Source organism: Zeugodacus cucurbitae, chromosome 3, assembly GCF_028554725.1.
Source record: "Zeugodacus cucurbitae isolate PBARC_wt_2022May chromosome 3, idZeuCucr1.2, whole genome shotgun sequence".
Lineage (NCBI taxonomy): Eukaryota > Metazoa > Arthropoda > Insecta > Diptera > Tephritidae > Zeugodacus > Zeugodacus cucurbitae.
Genome location: NC_071668.1, coordinates 53432048 through 53456672, shown reverse-complemented (window position 1 = coordinate 53456672; position 24625 = coordinate 53432048). Strand labels below are relative to the sequence as shown.

The window sequence follows — 24625 nt, the reverse complement described above, 5'->3', positions numbered from 1 at the left end:
AATGCGATAAGAATTCTAAGTTTAGTGTAGCTTTTAAGCTGCTTTTTCCTTTTGCTCGCGCTCATTTACTACTGCTATTTCATTATTTATTTTTTACTTCGTCATCAAAAAAGTGGGTGAGTCGCGCTTCGACTTCACTTTTAGTTACGGTTTTTTATTACCTTCTCGCGTTTTACTCAAATTTACCCATACAGGTACAGCACATACACCTGTGTGTGTGAACAGCTAAAAACGGTCTGTACTAAATATTTTTATGTACTTTTATTACTTTTTATTTTGTTTACATTTTTACGAGCGCATTTTGTTTATTTTTCACGATTCCATGTTTTTACTTGAATTTCTGCGACTGTATGTCATTTTACGCTTTGTGTACTTTATTTACTTTACGTTTTATTTTTTATAGTTATCAGAAGCGTATTATTCTTATTTGTACTCTTTTACGGTTGTACCGTTTTTCAACTGTGCTTTTGAAGTTGGTCAGCAGGTTGACAGTTTTTACGCGTTCAATTATGATTATTGATTTTTACCGTCATTAATTAATTTATAGCATTTGTCAACAGCACGTCAGTCTGTCGTTTCTAATTCTTTTCTAATCTTAATTAAATTACTTATCGATATAAGAAAATCTAATAATTTAATTTCATGTGTTGAAGACCACTCCGTTGGTTCTAAGTTATAGTTTTATGGCATACCTTCAATTGAAATGTAATCGTAGATAATTAATTTTACGCTAAAAGGTTATCTGAAAATGTTGAATTTTTCGGAAAAGTATTTTGTTATTTTTCTGTTGTCATAACGGTCATAGGAACATATGTAGGTGTTTTTACTTAATAAAAGATTTCTAAAGTGTTTCGAAGAGGATGAAATATAAAGATAGAATAATTCAATGAGTGAATTTAAAGAGACTTACAAATGGATGAGTAGTATTCTGCAATGATTCATTGCTTATGGAATATATTAAAAGAGTACTTATGTATGTACGGGTATATAGTTTGTAGGGGTTCAAGTCTAGGATAAGCAGGAATTCATTTAGGAATAATGTGAATACTTCTGAAAGTGAATCTCAGTTGTCACTAGGGGATTTGCCTTTTGTGATTTAGAGTTTGTTTTGAAGCATAACGGGATTTTATATTTTTTCTAGAATCTTCATATATAGTTTTCTTTATAATCTAATAATTGGAAAACATTGATGAAACCATTAAAAGAAATTTTCTTAAAAATATATTATATTCTTGCATTTTTATGATTTGCTTTTTAAACTTTGATTCCTGAAAAGTATTTTGCATTAATACAACTGTTTTTTTTTTGGTGCCAACTTCGAGTTTCGCGCATTTACATCACGCATACGTACTAGCCCGTGTAGTTCGGGTGTTTATAACGGTTAAGGCGCATCGTTGCATGCACAATTTTTTTGTTCTTTTTTAGTTACGAATGCACACGCTGACTCAGCTAAGCTCACTTGAGACTTCATACCGAAATTTCCATTGTTTATTCTATTTGTTATTACATATTAACACGACCAAGGCTTGCCTGCTATAGCAAAATGAATACATACAGCCGCTAAGCTTGTGTGCCGATTATAAAATCTTAGCAAAGTTGATTATAAAATTCCTCATCGAATGGTTATGTATGAGAAAAAAACATATTTTCAACGCTAATAAATGACAGTGACAACAACAAACAAACAACAAAAAATGCTAACAAAACAATAATACAGACAACAGCAGTATCTGCTGGCAGTTATGTGAATCTCAAGTAAAGAACGTCAGCAACAGCAACAACAATAATAATAACGGCTATCGGTTTAGCCTCAACAAAAGTTAGCTACAGGAGTCAGAGTCAACAACAGCAAAAAAAAACAAGTTAACAGCACACGCAGCCAGTTAGCAATGCAGTCATTCAGCCACCAAGTCAAACGGCGAGCCACTTCTTGCTGCATGCCACATCTCATTATTTTCGTCTGTCTGTCTGTCTTCACGAGCAGCCAGTTTTTGTTTGCTTTTTGTGTTTTTCTTCATTTGTTTTCATATTAGCTACGTTTGCACTTTAAATATAAACTTTTTTATTGGTTTTTTGCATATATTTAGCCGATTATCGTTGATTTTTATTGCACTTTTTTCACAATTCCAAAAACACATACTCAAAATATATTGTATTGTTTAATTTTGTTTTATTTTTCAGTTTTGTATTACAAGCACAGGTTTTATCACATTTTTTTTGTTTGTGTTTTTGTTTTTCTTCAATTGTGACTGCGCTGCTGTCGTTGCTGAACTACCTGCTATTTGATTTTCGTATTTATAACTTTTTAACGTAACGAAAAACTTATACAAAAACAACAAAATTACAACAAATATTTCATTACTTTTTTCTTACTTTACACCGTTGCTATTGTTGTTGTTGTTCACTACAACATTTATTTCGTGCCCATTTTCGCACTTGCGTATTTACTTTTCGCTTCACTTCTCACTTCACAACAGTTTGCGCATTGCAAATTGGCATTTATTTAGTAATCCGAAAGATACATTTTTAGGCACTGATCATTTGAGAATGCAGTGATTTTCGTAACACTCAAATTTCGTCTGCAATTCTTGTTTGCAATGACCCGTTTCTTAATATTTATTTACAATATTTATTAAATTTTCTTTTATTAATCGTTTGTTGTACATTCGATTTATGCGTGCACGACACGTACACGTACCCATTCAGATACGTGAATACAACTCAACTGGTTTCATTTCCCAGCCGTTCATCGCTTCTTAGCCAATGAATGGCAATGCCCAACCGCACACTGGCGGCATGATGCCTAACCCACAACTCAAACATGTTCGCTCAATGGGTTCGAAGAGCTCCAATTTGTTGGGGCAGAGTTGCTTTGGTGCCAATGTGTAGTCGAATGCAATAGTAAGTGAGGTCAGGGTATCCAACGGCTGTGAATATGCCAAGTTGGAATTTCAATTATTTTGGTACTCAGCAATACTGGAAAGCAGTCAATTTGCTGGAGTTCGTCACTAGTGGTGGCTGCCGATAATGTAGGAATATTTAAAACTTTTTTTTATTTTATGTAGTACTTTAGTTATACATTAATTTGTAGGTGCTTATTAAAGAGTTTTTTAAGTTATTACCAACGGAAAATTATACCAAAAGCAAATTGGCCAATAATCTCATAAAATATTATAAATGAATTTTTGAATAATAGAACTGGAAGACATGGATAATTTTATTTTTTTTCTAAAAAGTGAGCCCATAATACTCTTTTTATATGTACATACTTCTAAAACAATAATATATCAACAAGATTCCAGACTTATTTGGAATGTTTTCCTTCGACACTTCATTGTATGATGTGAAAATGAAAGAAATCGAATTATAACCACGTCCACCCCTAAACAAAGGTTAAGTTAAAAACTATTAAAAGTGCATTAACTCCCCAACGAATCGTTAGAAACACTTTTTTTAGGGAAAAGGTGGTACCAAATATGTGCACTCAAATTGTTATAAAAAATGGAAAACTAAATTATTTTCTCTAAAACAAATTATTTTCTTGACATTCTGATGTTATGAGTTGAAAACGGATGAAATCGGTTTACAGGCCCACCTTCGTCCCGTATAACACAAAATTGAAAGCCATCTCATTCCTTCACTTTACCTTACCCAATTCACGAACCAATGAAGATACTGGAAGAAAACTTTACACAAACACTGCATTTGAGGTGTGGAATCGCGTGACTATTACTTTTCAAAGCTTATACCGGTTATGTAGACCTCAATGTCGATGGCATATATTTTCATTATAATAATGTGTTTCTCTGCCAAAATATATATACCTAATATTATTATTTTTCCACTTCCGGTGGAGTTTATCTGTATACATCGGTGAACATGTACTTATGATATCTATTAGCCAAATTTAGTAAACGTAAACGATTATGGTGAAAATGGATGAAATACGTCAAGTCGATTGTGAGGTGGGTGGGTACCGATGATATCCATATTTCACACCAAATCAAATTATAAATATTTATGAAAACCGGCTCCCATAATATTTGAAAAAATGGATTGTGATCAAATACAATGCTGATAAATTTAATGAAAAATTGAACATGCAACATTTCACTTCAAGCAGAAATATCTTTACCGCGGTTATCTTCGTCTGCACATGCAGAAGATCTCACTTGGATAAAGGGGAACATTGATTCTTTGTGTTGGCAAAAACACCCCTACTGGATCAAATATACCCTCCCTGTCGAATACAAAGCGATTGGAAACTTATGTCAATTCCTGATTATTCGTTAGGTTTGCCGAGGTATTATAAAACAGTCTGGCGAAAGATGGTTATTGAAGGAGTAAGTGCTTAGGTAACATCTTTGTCAACTAGCGTCTAGTCTCACGGCATCTTTACCTATTGGACAGTGTCCAGTCGGCACCTCTGTAATTGTGCCGAAATGGATCTTGTCGAGAGAGTTCAAAGGATATTTTACGCTCAACCTCGGGCCAAAAAGACCTCGTAACTGCGAAGAACTAAGAACTGGAAACAAATACCAAATTTTAGAAAGACATACTTATACTTGGCAATTTTAAATTACTATTATTTATATTATTTATATTTTATTCAGAAGTTTCAATTATATAGCTGTATACCAATTGTTAATTTATTTGTAATTTATATTTGGCGCGTTCATATCTGACATTCATCCTTCTCAGTCTAACAAAATTACTAGCAGCCAGATCCCCACGTATGGGATTATTAAACTATTGAAATGTTTTCGGAAACGTTTCTTACCAAATACTCATACTCAGATGTCTCGATGTCTCCACCCAGCCAGATAGTCGCGCATGCGCATTGCTGGCGTTCATTCGTTAAGGCAGAAAGCGTTTATGCTGTGTCGAGTCAATGCGCGCCTACCGGTTGAACCACCTGCATAGCCTTTGGGTGCACGAAACCAGCCAAATTAAAACCAAAATAAGCACTGTCGGAAAAAATACACGAAACAGCTGCACAAATATGTGGTGGCTAACAGCCAACGGCTGGTACCAATTCAGTTGCAGTTGCAGTACCACATATTCATACGCGCACACGGCGCTAAGCGGTCGCAATCAGGCATTGCATGCGCAAATCATCGACAATAAGTCGACTAACTAGTAAGTAAGCAGGAAGCGGGTGAGTAAGGTGCCGCGCGGTGGGGTGGCCCGCAGACGGTCGCAGCGAGTGGCGGGCCACCAGACACTTGTTTGCAAAATGCCGCTAACGCCACACGAAATATAACCAATGCCAAAGCGGCACGCCAATTTCATATTCCAGCACAAAGACAACTCGAACAAACACACACACTTACATAACTGCTTACCTACAAACTCCCATAGCTACGTACGTATACTCGTAAGTATCGGCAAATCGTCAGCATGCTTTACAATGCGGCGTCGTAGTGCCCCGCATGCCTGGGCGCAAACGTGCAAAGACCTTTTGTGAAAGTGAAATTTCTTGCAGTTCATTTTTTTCTTTACTTCGGCTCACCTTTTTATGGTGTGTTGGTGCACTTCCTTTTTTGGACACTTTCAAAATATTTATGAAAAACAAAAACAACAGCAACGAAGGAAACCAGTAAAAAGGTGAAAAAATTATTTCAAACGTTTACGCCAATCACCACACATGGCAAGGATGACAAATGCTGTTGGTATTTATTTTCTTGCTTTTTTTTTGCAACAATTGTTGTTTTTCGCCATTTATGAAATTGCGAAAATTTCAAAAAGTCTCAGCGGGCTCATTGAAAAATATTCCTGCAAACTATTTATGTGGCCATGTAGTTACATGGCGTGTAGTTTGCCTCGGTCGTTGCACCGTTGAGGATATTTTTAAATACATATATGTATAACAATTTTACAAACCTTAAGTATATATCCATAAATGTTGGTATGTCTGTACATGCTCTTCTCTATACAGAGCTCATTTTCGATCTCACACGCTTTTAACTCTTATGCAAGTATAAAAATCCATATGTGTATATTAGGATAGGTCAGGATAATGTTGATACGTTTATTACGTGAGCAGTTCGGATTTTACGAATACGAAAATGTATATATTACATATTATACATATATGTACTTTGATATAAGAGTATATTCAGGTTGGGTCATATTTACGTAATAAGAACAGTCACCTTGCATACTGACGATATTTTTATTTAATTGGTCCTTTAAAATTTATTTTAATTATTGTTTGAGTACAACAACAGTCAATTGATTTCTGTGCGTAAAATTATTATTTTCTTTTGCTATATTTTTATACTCTCGCAACCTGTTGCACAGAGTATTATAGTTTTGTTCACATAACGGTTGTTTGTGTCACCAAGAAATAAAAGAGTTAGATATGGGGTTATATATATATAAATGATCAGGATGACGAGTGGAGTTGAAATCCGGATGTTTGTCCGTCTGTCCGTCTGTCCGTCCGTCCGTGCAAGCTGTAACTTGAGTAAAAATTGAGATAATGGGCAAAATCGGTCCTCTGCCACGCCCACAAAATGGCGAAAACCAAAAACACATAAAGTGTCATAACTAGCCATAAATAAAGTTATAACAGTAAAATTTGGAATAAATGATCGCATTAGGAAGGGGCATATTTTGATGCAATTTGTTTGGGGAAGAGGGCGTGGCCCCGCCCCCTACTAAGTTTTTTGTACATATCTCGCAAACCAATAGAGCTATATAAACCAAACTTTCTGCAGTCGATTCTCTTACGTACCCCACCACACACCATAAAAATAGTTGAAATCGGGTAATAACCACGCCCACCTCCCATACAAAGGTTAGGTTGAAAATTACTAAAAGTGGGTTAACTCACTAACGAAAAATGTCAGAAACACTAAATTTCACATAAGAAATGGCAGATGGAAGCTGCACTCAGATTTTTTTACAAAATGGAAAATGGTCGTGGCGTCGCCCACTTATGGGTCAAAAACCATATCTCAGGAGCTACTCGACCGATTTCAATGAAACTTGGTTTGTAATAGTTTCCTTACCTCCCAATAATATGTTGTGAAAATTGACCAAATCGCTTCACAGCCTCCCCTACTTCCTATATACCAGAACTTTGAAGACGATCTGAATCGTTTACTTTACAATATATAAAGTAAGCACTAGTGAAGATATCGGTGCAGAACTTTCCACAAATACTACGTTTATAGTGTGGCAGCCACATTCTAAAAATCGCCAAAATCGGGCCATATGCTTTCAAGGCCCCATATATCGAACATGAGGATCTCGGTGCTTCTAACCTAATATTAGGGTTTCCAACTTTCAATGGACTTCATATAACATATATAACGAATATGTGGGTCAAATTGTGTATTATATAATACTAATTAAGTTTAATAAATAAATTGCGAGAGTATAAAATGTTCGGTTACACCCGAACTTAGTCCTTCCTTACTTGTTTTCCATTACGTTTATGAATATTTCGGTTGGTATGTCGATGGCTCCAGACCGAATGTATACCTCGAGCTTAAGTTAACATAGAGAATAATCAGTATGAGTTAGTCTGGAGATTGGGCGGCCCAGTCAATGTTCCACCTTCCTCACTATAGACACACGAATATTTGTCGCATTAGTGCGGAGTAGCCAATATAATTTACCACCATCCGTCTCTTTCGATTGTAAACGTCTTTTTTTTAATAAATATGGTCCAGGGATAATTTTGGCAGAAACTCCGACCCAAAATCAGATGAGACGACACAAGGAGTTTTCGAGAGGAAAATATTATTTATGAGTTATGACCCTCAGAACATTGACAACAGGGAATACCGCCGACGATGGAACGATGAGCTGTACGATTTATACTATGACTTTGACATAGTCCAGCGAATAACAATACGGCGGCTACGATGGCTAGGTCATGTTGTCCGAATGGACGAAAACACTTCATTTCTGAAAGTGTTTGATGCAGTACCCGCCGGAGTAAGCCGTTGGAGGGACCAGGTGGAGAGCGACCTGGTTACACTTGGGATCTCCAAGTGGTGCCGAACTGCGAGGTAAAGAGAGAAGTGGCACGCTATCAGCGATTCGGCTATAACCGGCTAAACGGTTTCCACGCCAATCACAAACATACAAATGTTACATTAACCTGTTTTCGCAAAGTAGGCTTTCGTCGTATATTGAGCAAAATATCTGAAATGAAGATAAGAGTAGCAAATAAATAAAACTAACACATTATCTTGATATCCCTATGGAATAAGGATGATGAAGAGAACAATAGTATGAAATCGTACCAAAACTCTGTGATCACCCAAACTCATTAGATAAAGTATACATGTAAAATCAAGAAAAAGAGATCTGTCGGCTTACCGAGGAGCAACGTACTACCAAAAGTGACAACCTATAACATTGGGTTTGTCTTGACTTTAAGATATTTTAAATTGTATATCTTATTGTTAGGACATAAATAAGTAGATTCAATAAATAAAGACGTTTAAAAGATATAGAATTTTTATTTATTAATTAGATTATACATTGTCTCTATCTGCAAGTTACCAACACATGTCTAAGTAATACAATCGGAACATAAAATTTGGCACATTATAAAGGGTTTTTCAAATGGGACGCTACAAAAGTAGCCCGATAGGGACTACAAACGACGTAATATTTTTTCCGCTCTTTTGACATTTCTCTTCAGTATGGTTTGACATTTCATCATGGAAAGATATACGATCCAACAACGAGTTGAAATCATTAAAATTTACTGCCCAAATTCCGAGTCAGTGGCCTCAATTTAAGAGCGATACGTTTAATTTATGATGAGGCTCATTTCTGGCGGAATGACTTCGTCAATAAGCAAACTATACGTTATTGGTCAGGCAGCAATCCTTACTTCTTCCGTGATGATCAAGACCGACACGTTACTGTGAATGGGAATCGATACCGCTCAATGATAACCGAATATTTCAGACTCGAATTGGACGGAGCCACAAGTCACACAGCGAATGTCGCAATCGATTTATTGAAAACCTAGTTTGGTGAACGTGTTATCTCACGAAATGGCTCAGTCAATTGGCCGCCTCGGTCGAGCGATTTGAGGCCGTTAGACTATTTATTTCCTTTGGTGCTACGTCAAGCCTATGGTCTATACCAACAAGCTAGCGACGATTGATGAACTTCGACCGATTTATGCTTGAAAACCGTCTTGGGTTCAGCGTCTGGACTGCTATAATCACATTGAATGTACTTTCACAGGATTACAAAATGTCATTGATATCCCAAACCGTTTTTGTTGTATTTAAAAGAAACTATCTCTATCAACAGGTGGATACTTCGATGAGAATTTTAAAATTAGCATCAATTTATGCAACCACAGCAGACAAATTTCAAAGACTTTCCCTAATTTTATTTTATTTGCTGTGTTCACTGAAGTGGTCAACCACTTCCACCAACCGAACCACTTAGCTGCATTATTAATTGCAATAATTTCGATCGCATTTCCTAGACGTAAACAGCTTCAACTTTTCAATTTCATTAGTAACCAAACTTGGTAGCTGTTTTTACCGCCTTCCCGACCGTGCAATTGAGTACTTACACACTGTGACAGCGACGTACCACAGCACTAAATGATTAATTATATCAAACGCGATTTATTAGTTGGCCACAATATGTGTATGTTAGTATAATGTAAGCAGGTGTGTGACCGCATGCAGTCAACAGGGTGACCAGATTGTAATACAAACGTGCATGTAATAATTGAAATTTATTTTATTAGCAGAAAAGCTCAACCTGCCCATTATATGGGTTCCCGGCCACAGAAACATCTTCGGAAATGAAACCGCAGATGAATTTACAAAAACAGAAGCCTCTCTAGATGAGGCGGAACAAATACCATGCCCATTAGGAACCATCAGGGGAGAGATGTACACACATTACGAACAAATAGCTCAAAACAGATGGAAAGCTAATAACAAATGTAAAATAGTTATGGCCTGAATATGATAAGATAAAAACTAAAAATTTATTATAGCGTTTTCTTTTCTCGAAGAAAATGCTGCCCTAATATATTTCAACATTATACACATGCTGCATTACCTCTTTGAATGTGTTCCTTTTTTACATGATAAAAGAACAATAAAATGTCTTCCTATTATGCTGGTCAAATCTCATTCACAAAATGTTACATTTTTTTGAGAAAAGAAAACGCTATTAGATAAATTATTATTATTTAACAAAAGCTAATTCGAATGAATACTTTCCACAATTACGCAAAATATATACCCTCAAACAAAATGAATGCAATCTGGTCACCCTAAACTCGTTGAGCATTTAGGCGTGTATTGAGGTTTTGTTTTTGATTTCTCATACATAAGTACACCCAAACACTCTTACACGTCTGCATTGCGTTTATAAACTTTCGCTCGTTAGAAGTGCAACAGATAACAACAACAATACTATACATAACAACAACCAATATTTGTTATGCGTACGCAATTGCGTTGTTTAACCGCAGGCCTAACCGACCGACCAACCGACCGCCCGCCGCCAATTGCACTTGTCGCTACAATTGTTGGTGTTGTCTTGTTGTTGCTGCAGACAGGCGCCTTGCCAGACCAGTTGGTGCGCTTAGTGCGCATAGTACAGGTGCTTTGCAAGTCGCATGCATTTTGTTGCCATTGTTGTTGTTATATTGGTGCGTGTAGTTATTTATTTTCACGCTATAACAAGAAATATGATTTTTAAATGCATTAATTGCAAGTGAAAAGCAATAAATCCCCCCAAACGCGCTATGCAACATGTTACACTTTTGAGGCTACAGCGAAATGAAAAATAAAAAAAAATATAAAAAAATAATGAAAATAATACAAAATTTTTAAACCATTGCATTACGGTGGTAATATGATATTTATGTGTGGACATACGTGTAAATATTTATGTATGTGCACACATACAAACATGTCTATTTAATTCCATATTTGTGCCGGTTCAACAATTGCTGGCTGAAAAAAATCAGTCAACTTTTTTGTTGCAATGAGGAGAAAGTGATTTCAAAATTAATACTACATAGAAATATAAGTATTTGAAGGCTTTGAACTAACGGGTGATTTTTTTGAGGTTAGGATTTTCATGCATTAGTATTTGACAGATCACGTGGGATTTCAGACATGGTGTCAAAGAGAAAGATGCTCAGTATGCTTTGACATTTCATCATGAATAGACTTACTAACGAGCAACGCTTGCAAATCATTGAATTTTATTACCAAAATCAGTGTTCGGTTCGAAATGTTTTTATCGACAAATTTTGTTCAGCGATGAGGCTCATTTCTGGTTGAATGGCTACGTAAATAAGCAAAATTGCCGCATTTGGGGTGAAGAGCAACCAGAAGCCGTTCAAGAACTGCCCATGCATCCCGAAAAATGCACTGTTTGGTGTGGTTTGTACGCTGGTGGAATCATTGGACCGTATTTTTTCAAAGATGCTGTTGGACGCAACGTTACGGTGAATGGCGATCGCTATCGTTCGATGCTAACAAACTTTTTGTTGCCAAAAATGGAAGAACTGAACTTGGTTGACATGTGGTTTCAACAAGATGGCGCTACATGCCACACAGCTCGCGATTCTATGGCCATTTTGAGGGAAAACTTCGGAGAACAATTCATCTCAAGAAATGGACCCGTAAGTTGGCCACCAAGATCATGCGATTTAACGCCTTTAGACTATTTTTTGTGGGGCTACGTCAAGTCTAAAGTCTACAGAAATAAGCCAGCAACTATTCCAGCTTTGGAAGACAACATTTCCGAAGAAATTCGGGCTATTCCGGCCGAAATGCTCGAAAAAGTTGCCCAAAATTGGACTTTCCGAATGGACCACCTAAGACGCAGCCGCGGTCAACATTTAAATGAAATTATCTTCAAAAAGTAAATGTCATGAACCAATCTAACGTTTCAAATAAAGAACCGATGAGATTTTGCAAATTTTATGCGTTTTTTTTTTTTAAAAGTTATCAAGCTCTTAAAAAATCACCCTTTAGCTAATAGAAACCAGAGTGTGATTTTGATTTATGAAAGTAATGAATACAAGGTTACCATTGTAACTTATATTATATGTAAGGATTTATTAATAGATACTAAATAAATACTTCGCAACCAGATCGATCATGTTGTGATAGATGGACGACATGTCTCCAGTGTTTCTGATGTGCGTACGCTTCGTGGTCCCATCATCGACTCGGACCATTATCTTGTAGCAGCTAAAATACGCACCCGCTTCTGTGTAGAAAAGCGCACACGTCAACAAACACAAGGAAGGTTCGACATCGAGAAGCTGCAATCACAACCGACAGCCGAACGATTTTCTACTCGACTTGCACTCCTGCTCTCTGAGAGCACTCATCAGGTATAAGGGAGCTGTGGGACGGCATATCAAACTCCTTACGTACAGCTGCAACCGAAACCATTGGTTTTCGGAAAAGCCAAAAAAAACAGCTGGTATGATGAGGATTGTCGTCTCGCAGTGGAGAGAAAACAGACTGCCTACCTCGCAATGTTGCGATCGACCGAACACGAGCAGGATGGGAAAGATACCGAGAGCTGAAGAGGGAAGCGAGACGCATTTGCAGACAAAAAAAGAAAGAGGCCGAAATGCGTGAGTATGAAGAGCTTGACAAGCTGGCCGACAGGGGAAATGCTCGAAAATTTTACGAAAAGATCCGGCGACGCACACTCCTGTAGGACCCCCAGAGGTGATATAGTTATTGATGACCAGAGTATACTGAGTTTGTGGAGGGAACACTTCTCCAGCCTGCTGAATGGCAGTGAAAGTACAACAACAGGAGATAGCGAACCCGATTCCCCAATCGACGACGATGGAGCAGATGTTCCATTGCCCGACCGTGAAGAAATTCGAATAGCAATTACCCGCTTGAAGAACAATAAGGCGGCGGGGGCCGATGGATTACCGGCCGAGCTATTCAAATACGGCGGCGAAGAGCTGATAAGGTGCTTGCATCAGCTTCTTTGCAGAATATGGTCGGAAGAAAGCATGCCTGATGATTGGAATCTCAGTGTACTCTGCCCAATACACAAAAAGGGAGACCCCACAATTTGTGCCAATTACCGTGGGATAAGCCTCCTCAACATCGCGTATACGGTTCTGTCGAGCGTATTGTGTGAAAGACTAAAGCCCACCGTCAACAAACTGATTGGACCTTATCAGTGTGGCTTTAGACCTGGAAAATCAGCAACAGACCAGATATTCACCATGCGCCAAATTTTGGAGAAGACCCGTGAAAATAGGATCGATACACACCATCTCTTTGTCGACTTTAAAGCTGCTTTCGACAGCACGAAAAGGAGTTGCCTTTATGCCGCGATGTCTGAGTTTGGTATCCCCGCAAAACTAATACGGCATAGTCATAACTTTGAAGTTGTAGATAATTTCGTCTACCTGGGAACCAGCATTAACAGCAATAACAATGTCAGCCTGGAAATCTAACGCAGAATCACTCTTGCCAACAGGTGCTACTATGGACTAAGTAGGCAATTGAAAAGTAAAGTCCTCTCTCGACGAACAAAAACCAAACTCTACAAGTCCCTCATCATTCCCGTCCTACTTTACGGTGCAGAAGCGTGGACGATGTCAACATCCGATGAGACGGCACTAGGAGTTTTAGAGAAAAAGGTTCTGCGGAAGATTTATGGTCTCTTAAACATTGGCAACGGCGAAAACCGCAGACGATGGAACGATGAGCTGTATCTGTTATTCGACGACATAGACATAGTCCAGCGAATAAAAAAAACAGCGGCTACGCTGGCTAGGTCATGTTGTTCGAATGGATGAAAGTGCTCCAGCTCTGAAAGTATTCGATGCAGTACCCGCTGGTGGAAGCCGAGGAAGAGGGAGACCTCCACTCCGATGGAAGGACCAGGTGGAGAGGAACCTGGCTTCGCTTGGTATAACCAATTGGCGCCAAACTAGCAGAAGGAGGGATACGTGGCGCGCTGTTTTGGACTCGGCTATAACCGCGTAAGCGGTGTCTACGCCAGTCAAGAAGAAGAAGAAATAAATACTTACTAATGGTAGAATTCGATTTTCTTACTTGACATGAGTACCACATAATGCACCAATTATAGTGATGTTTAAAATTTTCTAGACCATATTCGTAGATCGGTGCGTCTTTTGCTTGAATATAAACTTGCTACACCTGGCTACTTCATTCCAGTGATCTTTCTCGTCCCGAGGTCAAAGGTCTGAATAATACAATGGATACGCAAGCAACTCGATTTTCAACCGATTTATGCAATTTTGCCATCGACTTCCTTAAGTTGGGAAACGTTATCATAATGAATCAACATCTTCTTCTAAGTGAATAATTTTGCAGGATTTTTACTTTCAAACGTTCCAATTAGACTAGATTAGTCACTGTTGGTAGGATTACCGTTTTCAAGATATTTGATTATCTTTTTGTTGACGAACACACTATCAGTGAATCAGGCGCTTTGATGTTCAGTGAGATTCGTCAGAAAAAAATCCAAATGAAGGTAGAGTATAAAGGAATATTCGCAAGGCTCAAAGATTGGTGTAACTTTACTATAGTAGTGTCATGGGGACTAAACCAAGGTCTATACCGATTTCATCACTATTATGTGTATTAGGACTAGGACCTAGCTTGAGTAACCTGTTTCTAAGAAATGTTTAAATAAGACACAATTATTGTAGAAAACATTTTATATAAATAGTACACGGGGCTAGGATAATTCCGGTAGAAATTTTATAAATTTTCGGCACCAAGCTACATTATTTCCAAGATTATCCATTATTTTTTATTTTGCTAAGATATTTCATACATTATAAAGTAGGCATAGTGGAGGGCATGAGGCTGAGGCTGAAATTGGTCTTACAGTTCTCCAGATATGGTTTTGACCCAAGATTGGACGGCCATATGGGGGGTTATTATCCGATTTTGGAGTTTTCGAGATATTTACGTAAAACCGAGCGAGCCAGACATAATTTTTTCGAAATAAAAGTGTCTGAAGTCATTATGTCTGATAGGACAACTTCTGGTCGACTGAGAAGAACGTAGGAACGATAAATAAAACTAAATGTCTTTTAACTCAAAAATTTGAACTGAAAACTATCAATTAAGAATGTAAACAAATTTAAAGATCTTTCAATAAACATTTCTTATGTACAGCCGGTTTCACGAAGAAAATCAAGTAAACCAGTAAAGAAGGGCTAAGTTCGGGTGTAACCGAACATTTTATACTCTCGCAATTTATTTATTTAACTTTATTTATATTATATAATACACAATTTGACCCACATATTCGTCATATATATTGTATAAAGTCCATTGAAAGTTGGAAACTCTAATATTAGGTTAGAAGCACGGAGGTCCTCGTGTTCGATATATGGGGCCTTAAAAACCTATGGTCCGATTTCGGCGATTTTTAGAATGGGGCTGCCACACTATAAACATAGTATTTGTGCAAAGTTCTGCACCGATATCTTCACTAGTGCTTACTTTATATATTGTAAAGTAAACGATTCAGATTGTCTTCAAAGTTCTGGTATATATGAAGTAGGCGTGGTTGTGAAGCGATTTGGCCTATTTTCACAACATATTATTGGGAGGTAAGGAAACTATTACAAACCAAGTTTCATTGAAATCGGTCGAGTAGCTCCTGAGATATGGTTTTTGACCCATAAGTGGGCGACGCCACGCCCATTTTCCAGTTTGTAAAAAAATCTGAGTGCAGCTTTCATCTGCCATTTCTTATGTGAAATTTAGTGTTTCTGACGTTTTTCTTTAGTGAGTTAACCCACTTTTAGTAATTTTCAACCTAACTTTTGTATGGGAGGTGGGCGTGGTTATTATCCGATTTCTTTCATTTTTGGACTGTATTAGGAAGTGGCTAAACAAAACGACTGCAGAAAGTTTGGTTTATATAGTTTTATTGGTTTGCGAGATATGTACAAAAAACTGAGTAGGGGGGGGGGGGGGGGGGCCACGCCCACTTCCCCAAAAAAATTACATCCAAATATGCCCCTTCATAGTGCGATCCTTCATACCAAATTTTATTTCCATAGCTTTATTTATAGCTTAGTTATGGCACTTTATGTGTTTTCGGTTTTTGCCATTTTGTGGGCGTGGCAGTGGTCCGATTTTGCTCATGGTGCCAAGAAATAAGTGTGCCAAGTTTCATCAAGATATCTTAATTTTTACTCAAGTTACAGCTTGCACAGACGGACGGACGGACGGACAGACAGACATTCGGATTTGAACTCCACTCTTCACCGTGATGACTTTGGTATATATAACCCTATATCTAACTCGTTTAGTTTTGGGTGTTACAAACAACCGCTATGTGAACAAAACTATAATACTCTCTTTAGCAACATTTGTTGCGAGGGTATAAAAATTATCTATTTCAGTTTCACCAATTGACTTAATTTTTATACTCTCGCAACAAAAGTTGCTAAAGAGAGTATTATAGTTTTGTCCACATAACGGTTGTTTGTAAGTCCTAAAACTAAATGAGTTAGATATAGGTTATTTATACCAAAGTGATCAGGGTGACGAGTAAAGTTCAAATCCGGATGTCTGTCTGTCCGTCCGTCCGTCTGTCCGTCTGTCCGTCCGTGCAAGCTGTAACTTGAGTAAAAATTGAGACATCTTAATGAAACTTGGAACACGTGTTCCTTGGCACCATAAGAAGGTTAAGTTCAAAGATGGGCGGAATCGGACCACTGCCACGCCCACAAAATGGCGATAACCAAAAACACATAACCAAAAACACTATAACTAAGCCAATAAATAAAGTTAAGAAAATAAAATTTGGAACATAGGATCGCATTAGGGAGGGGCACATTTGAATGTAATTTTTTTGGAAAAGTGGGCATGACCCCGCCCCCAAATATGCTTTTTATATATATCTTGCAAACCAATAAAGCTATATAAACCAAACTTTCTGCAGTCGTTTATTTTAGCCGTTTCCTTATACAGTCCAAAAATGAAAGAAATCGGATAATAACCACGCCCACCTCCCATACAAAGGTTAGGTTGAAAATGACTAAAAGTGCGTTAACTCACTAACGAGAAACGTCAGGAACACAAAATTTAACAGAGATGATAGCAGAAGGAAGCTGCACTCAGATCTTTTTACAAAATGGAAAATGGGCGTGGCATCGCCCACTTATGGGTTAAAAACCATCAGGAACTACTCGACAGATTTCAATGAAATTCGGTATATAATATTTTATTGACACCCTGATGACATGTGTGGAAAATGGATGAAATCGGTTCACAACCACGACTACTGTCTTTATAACTAAATTTTGAGTTCCATCTGAATCCTTCACTTTATAATATATACATTAGGAACCAATGATGATAGCGAAATAAAACTTTACACAAATACAGTATATGATCTGTGGCATCACTTGTGACAAAATTGGCGAAAACGGACTTTAACTTTTCAAGGCCCCAGATATCGAACATGTTGAACTCAACGCCTAGTGTTAAATTTTAACTGAAAATATGGGTAAATGTCTCAGCTAATTTAATGTAATTCAGAGGAATTTGTTTTCTTCCAATAGTGTGTCTCTGTTCCAAAAATTATTAAAATCGGGTCACAACATCTCCTAGCTCCCATATACCTAATTATAGGTTGGGCTTTATTACGCATATATGTATTGGTTAATATGTGATATATCTTAGCAAAATTAAGTAAGCGTGTAGTATTGGATATAGTGTCCCTTGCTGGTGAAATTGAATGAAATCGGTTCAGGAATTACCTCAGCCCTCATATCTATATATGACGATTTTCGTTATTCTATTAAACTTTATACCGAATTTATGGGTAAATTTGTGCGTTATCTTAATAAAATTTCTTCAATAAATTGCGAGAGTATAAAATGTTCGGTTACACCCGAACTTAGCCTTTCCTTACTTGTTATTTAAATGATCTCGCTATGCCATTTAAATATTATTTAAGTATTGTCATATGTAACTATGGTTACGTTTTTCTATCAGCTGATTTCCAATATTTTTTTCCAGAAAACTTAAGTACAAAGTTAAATAAAATTTAAAATTAAAATTAAATAGAACTTAATTTTCAATAAAAAAATTTCGTGAAACTGGCTGTTAATGACTTAATTTTAATAATTACCAATATATTTATATAATCTTAAAAGGCACATTATTAATTAATATAATGCTTGTTACAAAGCCCCAATGTACCATCTTACTATTAACTCGGCAACTAAGTAGTTAAATTTCTTCTATCACTTGCAATAGTCAATTTTGCTGCTGCTGCAATGGTGCCGGTATCTGAAATCAAAGGCAGGGCAAATAGCAATTGACTGACGGGCTGGTATGCAAAGGTATGCAGTGTTCCAAAAAGGGTAAATATATGGTAGAAAAAAGTCGATAAACAAAGCGTGTGCCATCCAAATGAAGTCAAAAGAGCTTACGCCAAAACTAAAAGCCAATAAAAGACACAGAGGTATGGTAAAAAAGACCTTCGGCGTTGCACGTCAGTCATTCAGTCAGTCATTTTTAGCTGGAACAACAAAAAAGCTCATTGAAAGCATCAACGCAACTAAAAGCAGTAGCCGAAACAGAGGCATTAGTTGTTGCTTTCGGCGACGCTGTTTCTTATGCGTTGAGTATGCACCTAGCCAGCAAATGGGCCGCCATTAAAAAATTGGGTGCGTTTCTGAGTGACAAACAGCAAACGTATGAATGAACGGTTGGTGGGGCTTAAGTGACGACTGTTACATAGGCTGTGAGTTATAGGTGGTACTAAATGGCGCGAGAGACTAGCAGAAAATGTGACGCTTCTAGTCGCAAACTCAATTTGTTATGGTGAAATCGACTTTGCATTAGCAACAGCGTCAGTTTGAAAGAATACAAAAACAATAAACACGCACTGATAACTACAACAACTACTCAACGGGCAATAAAAAATATGATAAAACTAAGCAACACCTTCATTGCCTTTGACAACGGTACATATACAACAAAATCCACCGGTTAGCCAGTCGGTCCCTCCCAAGCTGGTCAATGTAATGGTGTGTGTATTTACAGCGGCTCCAAACACTTACATACATATCGAGACACCTATTGACCAAACACGTTTTGAAATTTCGAAATTATGATTTTGAACACGTGCAACGCACTTCAGGCTTACAATACTTCCTACATATGTACATATACTCATATGCTATGTGCACTCGTGCTCTTGGTTATTTACATGCTTATTCTTGCTTATGTACATATTCCTAGTATAGATTTGGCCACACAACGCTTTCAATTAAGCTTTTCTCATTTGTTCGGACTTCGATTATATTTTTTTTTTCTCACCAGAAGGTGTGTTAGTTTTTTCTCTTTGGTTCTCAGGCATTTACATACAGACATAAAAAGGAATATATAAATTATTAAAAACTGTAAATGATTAATTTTTGTCTTTATAGATACTTTTTCGAATAGAAGCTTCGATATTTTCATACCTGCACTAATATTTATAATGGGCGTGCCACCTCCCCACTAATGGTAAAAAACTATACAACAAATTTCAACAAAATCCCGTGCATAATATTTTCTTAATATTTCAAATTTGAATTTCATTTGATTCGTTCCTCAATACGTAAATCATTACCATTGAAGGTATTGGAATAAAACTTTGTACAAATACTAGATAGGAGGTGTGGCACCGCTTATTTAGTTCTCTAAATCGGACTATTATACAAAGCCTCAGATATCGAACATGAGGGCTAACTTAACGGCTTTGCAGTTTCCGGCATTCTGTTATGACCGGGAAGCCATTTGAATATCAAAGCTGCTTGAAGCTATTTCAAAGAAGCCAAACACTTCTGCAGTCATCCAACATAAAATATCGAGCTCATGCCCAGTATTGCCGGTATGCTGTCGGTGTGAATGTGCACCTCTCTGAAGAAGGCCGCACTTCGGGGCAGTACATCTACTGCTACCTTGATGACAGTCATATAGCTTAAAGCTGAAGCTAATGGAGAGCTTCCTGCAAAAGACTCCCTTCCCTGAGTCTGATAGCCGGATAGATCCACAGACCACTGAAGAGCAAAGTCATGATTCAAAGAATTGATAGGAGTTTCCTATTGTATAACTGGAAGGAGCTTCCTGCTGTAATGTTCCTAAAATTTCTTTAGAGTTTTCTAGCTGGACACACTCTGTCGAAGTTGATGATGATCCGAAAAAGAATGACCACTAACAACCTATCACTACCCATTCCGAGAACAGCGGTGTCATTTCCGTCGATACCAAGGTGAAGTCTAGGAAAGGAAGTTGGGAAATTCGCCTATTGCATACAAAAAGGTCTTCACTATTAATGAAATCAAGACGTTACTCACCTCTGATATTTTATGTCCGTACTTTTACAGATCGCGTGGGAGCTAATGACAATGTTCGCTCCTCTACGCCTTGTCTCCAACATAGTTCTCGGCAAAATGTCGGGAGGTGATTCCTCGTCCTCGTCTTCATGTGGCATATAGGCGGAGATCAGCCGCAATTCTTCGGCATCGCCTTTTTGTCTTGTGGTCATTGGCAGAAGAAAAATATTTTTCATTTCGGACCGACAAGCTTATTATAATTCTACCTGTACTGTTGGGTATCAGTAGTTTGTAGCTCTTTATTTTTATCTCCGATACCGTTACAGATTAGCCACGACCGTTGGATTAGGATGATCTCGGTTTGGTCCCTTTACAAATTAAATAGAACGTTGGCGCCTTTGCATGTTGGAGAGAAATCTGAAGAACAAAAATTCTGCAGTACGAGTTCCGCACTCTCGGCGTTATCAACTCTGTACTTCATGAACAGCCTATCGAGACCGAAGATAGATTCATCGATTGATTCATGTTATCAATTTTTATACTCTCGAAACAAAGTTGCTAAAGAGAGTATTATAGTTTGTTCACGAGTTAGATATAGGGTTATATATCAAAATGATCAGGAAGACGAGTAGAGTTGAAATCCGTCTGTCTATCCTTCCGTCTGTCTATACTTCCGTCTGTCCGCGCAAACGATAACTTGAGTAAAAATTGAGATATCTCAATGAAATTTGGTACACATATTCCTTGGCACCCTGAGGAGATTGATATTGAAAAAGGGCGATGTCGGATAACTGCCACGGCCACAAAATGCCATAACTAAAGTTATAAAACTAAAATTTGGTAACGAAAAACGTCAGAAACACTAAATTCTACAGAAGAAATGACAAAAAGAAGCTGCATTCAGATTTTTTTACAAAATGGAAAATGGGCGTGGCTTCGTCCACTTATGGGTCAAAACCCATATCTCAGAAACTACTCGACCGATTTCAATGAAATTCGGTATATAATATTATTTTTACACTCTTATAAGAAGTATGAGAAAGGGCGAATTCGGTTCACACCACGCCTACTTCCAATATAACACATCTGATTCCATCGCTTTATAATATATGGTGGTGAGAATGAGTGACATTGGTTCAGGAATTACCTCAGCCCTCATTTACTATATATGATGATTTTCGTTATTCTATTGGACTTTATGCCAATATATGGGTCAAATTGTGTGTTATCTTAATAAAACTATATCAATTAATTCCGAGAGTTATTAATTAACAGTATCGAAACAGTTACTGGTCAACAAAAACGTGCTAAAATAGTATAGTTTACTTCACAGAAAAATATTATAACTAGTTGTAAATTTTAACAATTTATTATTAGTGGTATATTCTAATGAAATTGCAAGAATAAGAAATAACTAGAAAATTATATTCAATATCTATTCTTTCAATACTTTATTTTTGTTTTTTTTCTCAAACTTGTATACTTGTTTTGCTTATTAATAAATTTATTGCATTTAATCTAAATGGTTAAAAAAATAAAAACGCAGGAAAATTAAAATGGTTTGAATTTATGACCTGACCTTTCTAAATAATTAACTAACGAATTTTCCAATTTCAATTAACAAATTGTAACAATTTATTATGGTAATGGCTCTCCAACGCCAGGCTCACTCTTTCTTTTCTCTTTCAATCAATTCTCGTTCTGCCCACATTTTCCTACTCATAGACACACGGTTACACACAGTAGGTTGACTACTGTTATGAAAACTGTTGCTGCAGATTTATGTCTGTACTACATAATAATTCACTGCAATATGAACAAATAATCGGGCACCGATCGTTAGCGAAAACACAGCAAAACAGAGCAAAGCAAGCGAAAACAAAATCACCAAAACAGCACCCAAAGCGCCATAGCCAGTGGCAGTAGCGTTTGCACCTATTACATGCTTACTCACTTACTGAGAGTTCGTGAAAGAGTGCCGAAAGAGTGGAACTGTTGGTCGATTGACCTTAATCGATTGTCATTCATTTGTTCATTGCATTACTTTGGATTGCAATGCATTGGTTACTGCTGCATTGTCCTCATGCCATTCCATTCAATACATTGCATTCTTTCATTCTTTCCAGGCATTCTTTGACGGCGACGCCGTGAAATTACGCTGGAAAATGAGCAGGTGACGGAGAGTGCTCGCCGATCGGTACTGAGTCGGGTTAGCAGAAGTCAGCACACATTTTTACTATGCATATCTCTGCTGCGGGCTATGCGAGCAATTTTCGTGAGTTTGTGTATGAAAATATGTATGTCAGTATATCGGGGAGGCCCATATGAAGGGACGAAAAAGGCGTTAATGAAGCATTGTTAATGCTCTGGACTTTTGTTTGCTACTATTTCGCTTGACTGCTGTTTCTACACCAGCATCGTTCGATTTCACAAACAGTTGCGGCTAACTGTCGCATTTTGACACAGTTAAAGGTAACAAAAACAACAAAAAACTCAACAAAGAAATTGTGAAGTAAAAATGCATTAAAAGCACCTGAAAGTTCACTTAACTGTTGGGCATCGATGTTGGTGCATTGAAGTACCATATGAACTTACTTAAGTACAGTGCTTCAAAAAAGTTTAGAAACAGATTTTGTACGAAAAGTTAAATACTTGCAATTCAATCGCAATTGTTTGTTTAACGGAAAATTACTATTATTTATCGTATCTCTAATATTCTAATGTCAGCTATGGTTTTGTCTTTCTACCTTTGTTATTGGATGGGATTGTAGGTGTATTTGTTTAATAAATACATATTACAATACTATTCGCAGAATGCTCTTCAAAGATCCCGAGTTCCGATTGAATCATATATTTATTCTTAGCACAGAGTATTATAGTTTTGTTCACATAACGTTTGTTTGTATTATACAGAAATAAAAGAGTTAGTTATGGGGTTATATATATATATATAAATGATCAGGATGACGAGTGAAGTTGAAATCCGGATGTCTGTCCGTCCGTCCGTCTGTCCGTGCAAGCTATAACTTGAGTAAAAATTGAGATATCTTAATGAAACTTGGAACACATATTCCTTGGCACCCTGAGGAGGTTGATTTCGAAGATGCGAAAAAGCTTAATAAAATACATCAATAAATTGCGAGAGTATACAATGTTCGGTCGCACCCAAACTTAGCCTTTCCTTACCTGTTTACCTTTTCATACTTGCATCGATTCACTTCGTCGGTTTCTAGATGATTAGACCATTTCATTGACTTCCAAGTGTTTATTTAGAATGCTAGCACTGCATGTCTATGGACAGATACTCCTTTATACCTCTTTGGCCATAATTGTTAAACAATTATGATATTTATTCAAATTCTTGGAGTTTATCGCTGGGGTGTGATCTTTCATGTTACATTGGCTCTCCTCTAGATTCTTCAGCAGGAAAACATCACTTGAAATTAAATAAAAAATGCGCGAAAGAACCTATTTAGGACCCAAAATATAGGTTCCTCTGTCTTCTAGGAAAGCCGTATATTATTTTACACGACTAAAATCAAGGGACTATTGGGTCAACCGATAGCTATTTATATATAAGTACATCCACATTAAGATTTACTTAAATATTTTTATTTCCCTTCAATCTCTATCACTAAATACTTGAAGTTAAACTTCTTTGACACACTGTATGTGCGTATATTTGCTCATATATGTATATGTCGTCCATTTGTTTACTACACTGTTTGGTCATTAAAGCGCACTTTGATGAATGAGAGACTTTTCTTTGAGCGGTGCAACGATTAACACCAGCATTACTAAAAAGTACCATTAAAGGGTCACTTGACAAAAAAATCGTAGAAAATTGCAAAGTCATAATGCACTTACTCGTACGTACAGATGTCGGAACGCACCGCATTGACCCATATTGCACAAATACTACTCACAAACCAAGCCCAACAGACACACATGCATACGTATGTACTGCAAGCAACATGTGTATTTTTGTATCAATAATGATATTACAATGCTTATTTAAGGTGCTTACGTTTACTTACCGTTTTTGACCTATTTCAAAGAAATATGTATGCCAGTAGAATCGTTTTCTATCTTGTACAGAAATATCGATGATCAAGGAATAAAAAATGTTGATTGCGAAGTGTGATCATAAATTAGGTATAAATATATTTTTTCTAAATTATGATGGTTAAGGCCAGTAAAATATCTTATATATTGGTATCATGTGATATATTCGAAATAATGGATGTGTGTAAATTGAACCAGCGTTAACAACACCAACAATGTCAACCT

General features: G+C 37.1%; 1 protein-coding gene across 4 annotated transcripts in view; it reads right to left on the bottom strand.

Annotated features, from left to right (window-relative positions):
- LOC105212552 (protein outspread) overlaps positions 1–2738 on the bottom strand; it is a 123481-nt gene extending 120743 nt beyond the window's left edge. For 2 of the 4 annotated variants that reach the window (XM_029040353.2, XM_029040355.2), the window contains exon 1: positions 2363–2737. The gene's annotated coding sequence lies outside the window, so the exon portion shown is untranslated. Of the gene's footprint in view, positions 1–2362 lie in introns of all 4 variants that reach the window. The other 2 variants (XM_011184583.3, XM_029040354.2) reach the window with 2 other exon arrangements.
- Positions 2739–24625: the final 21887 nt, after the last annotated feature.